At 44.8% G+C, this 4,713-nt stretch overlaps 1 non-coding gene across 1 annotated transcript; it reads left to right on the top strand.

The window, feature by feature from the left end:
• Positions 1 to 4,262: 4,262 nt before the first annotated feature.
• Trnam-cau (transfer RNA methionine (anticodon CAU)) lies at positions 4,263 to 4,335 on the top strand. Its single transcript has one exon. It is a non-coding gene; the product is annotated as a tRNA-Met (tRNA).
• Positions 4,336 to 4,713: the final 378 nt, after the last annotated feature.

Here is a 4,713-nt window from a genome sequence, read left to right as displayed (position 1 = left end):
TTTTTCGCGACATCTCGCGTCCTGTATACTGCGCCCTACCTCCGCCTCTCACTTGCCCAGACAAACCGTCTTGAAGGAGCCCTCCGTGCCCTGTACCGTTCAGCACTGGGGATACCTCATTATGCCGCCACACAAGGCGTCTTAGTACCCTCGAGGAACGGATCGCATCTCACCTCCAGGCCCAGCTTGAACGCTTAAAGCTCTCGGCTTCAGTTCGGACGATTTTCACCCTCTTAAACTACCCAACAGACAGTCTTCCCCCAATCCCTCCCGAACCTCCTCCCTGGTCTTTTTTCCCAAACCTGGTAATTGAGCGTATTCCTCGCCACATGCACCCTGCTCACAACTTGGTCCGCAGGCAACAATGCACAAAAGCATTGAACAGGCGCATTAATTGGCTTAAACAGCATGGTGCGGCAATCTACTTCACGGACGCCAGTTTTGACTCCCCTTCTAGAGAGGGTGCTATCGCCCTCCATAGCCCTACCCGATCTGTAGAAACCATTGTTCACTTAAAAAGCGCCCCAACTAGTGCAACCCTCGAAGAATTCCCCATAGCCGCCACCGTCGAATACGCTGGGAACGTCGAGCCCCCTGCCACACCAATTTTAGTGTTTAGTAACTCACAGGAGGCGCTACGAAATATTTCCCGATACACCACACACCCTCATACCTCTGACACCTTCAACAGCGCCCTTCACGCCCATCCTCCCCACAAGATAACGCTGGTATGGGTCCCCGGCCACGCCAACTCGGACGGCAATGCTCGAGCACACGAGCGTATACCCGAGTACTCTCCCCGGGTCCGTCCAAGATGTGGCCCCATGTGTACCACCCTGGCACTCAAAAGATTTCAGAACATCAGGCACGCCGACAGCATCTCTGCGCGCTACGCGCAAGCAGGCAGTGTTTCCCGGTCCCCCACCTCGCCCTCTCCCGTGAAGCCGCATCTGTGGTCCGGAAAGCACAGACCTCATCTCTTATCACTCCATCCCGTATCCACTACATGCATGGCATCCTCTCGCGTCCCACTTGCCCTACACCCAACTGCCCTTCCCATCAGTACGACACCTTTACTGGGAGTGCCATCCGCCAGACCTACCACCACACCTGCGTTCCCGCATCGCTTCCTGGGAGGACTGGTTGAGCCCGAGTCCTGGCATAGATGTCAAATCGACGCAAGAATTTCTGGCGGCCCACTGCCTTCGTGTTAGTGCGAACCTCTGGAAGTTCTACGGACCAGCTGTGTCCTAATGAAGAGACTGTGGCACGGCGGCCCGGACTAGGGCTGTTTAAAGAATAAAGTTTCTCTCTCTCTCTCTCTCTCTCTCTCTTTCACCTTTAGAGATGGTCTGGGTCAGTGCTCACATTGACCATACACCCTGTGTTCTGGGCGCCTGTTACCGTCCTCCCGACAGTGGCGCAGATTCTGCGGACTTTTTAAATGAAGCAATAGGCGCAATCATAAACAAATTTCCAAGTAGTGTACTAATCATAGGAGGCGATTTCAACTACCCGGGCATAGATTGGTCAACATATTCCGTCACTACGCAAAATAATCGCCTCGAATGCCTCAGTTTCCTTCACTGTATCGACTACCATCACCTTACCCAAATAGTACGTGAACCCATGAGGGGCAATCACCTATTGGATCGCATCCTAACAAATCAACCCGACATTACCGACGCGCACGTTATGGATGAAATAAGTGACCATAAGGCCGTTCACTGCGCGGTATCAATGCCGCGTGTTATCAAAACAGACACAAAAACAAATCTTCAACTACCCTCGAGCGGACTTAGAAAGAATGAACCATATGCTACTATCTTTAACCGTCGAACTTGAGACTAACTTTGAAGAGCGTACGATGAATGAAAACTGGTGTATCTTTCGTGACAAGTTAAAGATGATAGAGGCAGCTTGCGTGCCCAAAATAGTGATAAGCTAGGACGACTGACCCATGGTTTACTCGTGATGTCAAACGGCTTTTAAACAGGAAAAAAAGACTGTACAGAAAGGCAACTCGATCCAATGATTGTAAAGATTGGCAGAACTATAAGACTGTTTCTTCTTTAACTGAACAAGCAATTCGCGAAGCAAAACTTAAGTATTTTAATGTTACGCTCTCAAGTATTATGAAAACCAACCCCCAAAAATTCTAGAATATTGTGAACCCGAAGGACAAAAACTCGGTACAGGTCTTAAAAAAGGCCACGGGGGATACTTTATCACCAGAAGATTGCGCCGAAGAATTTAGCCATGCCTTTGCTCAGGTTTACACCGCTGAACTGCCTCTCAGTGACTCTTTGACGCCGTCGTGGTCCAACATAGTCAACAGTTTTACACCCATTGTAATTACAGCCCATGGCATGGCATGCGCGATTGACCGACTAGCTTCTAAGACTAGCCCAGGGCCTGACAGCATAACAGCAAAGCTACTCAAAATAAGTAGCCCTCACTCAGCTTACCTGCTTTCATTATTATTTCAACAATCACTGAACACAGGATGCTTGCCGGACGACTGTAAATTCGCTCACACCCTGCCTTTTTTTTTAAAATCCGGTGACAGGTCTGCTCCCATAAACTATAGACCTATTTCATTTACCTCAATCGTCTGCAAGTTACTTGAACATATTCTTTTCACGCATATAGTCACCCAACTTGACCGGAATAACTTCTTCATCAGCAATCAACATGCGTTTAGGAAAAATCATTCACGTCAAACACAACTTTTTGAGCTGGTTACAGATCTCCGTTTCACAGCATAAGACCCTCTCCACCGATGCAATTTTTATTGATTTGTTGAAGGCTTTCGATCGAGTTCCCCATAAGAGCCTAATGATTAAAATTCGGAACCTTAATCTTGATGAAACAACAACAACTTTGATCGAAAACTTTTTAATAAACAGATGGCAATCTGTAAAATTAAATGAGCATGTTTCTAATCCTGTCGGCGTTTATTCTGGAGTCCCTCAGGGGTCGGTGTTAGGTCCTCTCCTATTTTTAATTTATATCAATGACATAGTAAATAATATTTCTTCGTCGATTCGCTTATTTGCTGTGTAATCTACAGGGAAATAATAACAACAAATGATGTTAGTGCACTGCAGCTTGATTTATCAACATTAACTAAATGATGCCAAAAAATGGCAAATGCAAATAAACGTCGAAAAAACTAAACACGTCCGATTTTCTTCCGTAACTAGATCAGATACTTATATCTAATAAATGACTCCGAAATTCAGACGGTTTCATCCTTAAAATACCTGGGCAATATTGACCTCCGACTTAAACTGGGGTCCCCACAGAGAAAAAATCACTTCGAAGGCGTTTAAAAAACTTGGATTGCTTAAACGTCGCCTTCATCTGGCTAATTCTGACACGAAGCTTCAGGCGTATAATACCCTGATTCGCCCTTCTCTCGAATACGCGCAAATAATATGGCATCCTCACCAAGTTGGACTTAATAACACAATTGAATCAGTGCAAAAAAAAAAGCCGCTCGATTTACTATGTCTTCATACTCGCGATACCAAAGCGTTTCTGCCTTAAAAGAGCAACTAAATCTTCCCCCTCTCACCCTGCGCAGGCAATTTTCAAGGTTATCTTTTTTCCATGCACTGTACCATAACCCATCGGCCTATGCTCGCAAATTTATCGTTCCGGCATCATACACTTCGGCACGCATAGATCATGCTTACAAAGTTAATCCCATTTCTGCACGCACAAAAAATATCAGAATTCTCCTCTTGTATTAGCCATAAACGAATGGAATTCTTTACCTGCAAACCTAGCCTCACTAACAGACGCTTCTTCTTTTCAAACAGCACTTCTCTCCTTTTTACCACTGAAAGCAATATCTAACTTTAATTCCATTATCTGTTTTGTTGTAAACATATTGGTTCTTGCCTGTGCGACATCATATCGCTTGTTATTGTTTGTTTCATAGTTTTGTTTAGCGTTGTACTGTGTGATTTTTGAGTGCAATTCTTGTCTTATTACTGTTTTTCTTGCTATTCTCTTCACTCGATGTTATTTTTTATATAATTGTATTTTAGTGTGTTATACCTCAATCCCCCCTATGTAATGCCCGCCCGGGCCCTTAGGGTACTTAAATAAATAAATAAATAAATAAATAAATAAATAAATAAATAAATAAATAAATAAATAAATAAATAAATAAATAAATAAATAAAATAAACAACGACAGTCGCTCGAGAGGTAACGGGACAAAGATGAGTGGAATGCTGCTCGGAACATCCGCCTCGGTAGCGCAGTAGGCAGCGCGTCAGTCTCATAATCTGAAGGTCGCGAGTTTGATCCTCACTCGAGGCAGTGGGAACTTTCTTGTAATGTTTCCGAGTGCTTTGACAGCCCCAATCGTGTAAGATCCTTCATTTGCGACGCAAATGCATAATCGGCGAAGTCAAAACATTGAATCGTTTTGATATCGTACGTCGAGATAATCGGTCTAATGGAATTTCCAAAAGTACGAACAGTTGCAAAAATAGAAAAAGTAATGATATCAGATATGTAAAATCTGATATGTGGTGGTCGGAGTCCCTGGCGGCGAAATGCGCCATTACCATGTGCCTATGACGTAGTTGGAAGGCTTAAAAGAAATGAGAATACCCTCGAAATGGATCGCGCGTTCGTACGAAAAGCAAGACCGCGAGCAGCGGCGGAAAGAAGACGAGAGCGCGTTGGCTTCAT

This window comes from Haemaphysalis longicornis, unplaced genomic scaffold (assembly GCF_048455015.1).
Source record: "Haemaphysalis longicornis isolate Haplotype H1 unplaced genomic scaffold, Haemaphysalis longicornis Haplotype H1 scaffold_18, whole genome shotgun sequence".
NCBI lineage: Eukaryota > Metazoa > Arthropoda > Arachnida > Ixodida > Ixodidae > Haemaphysalis > Haemaphysalis longicornis.
The sequence above is the reverse complement of the archived record's forward strand: the minus strand, read 5'-3'. Positions and strand labels throughout refer to the sequence as shown.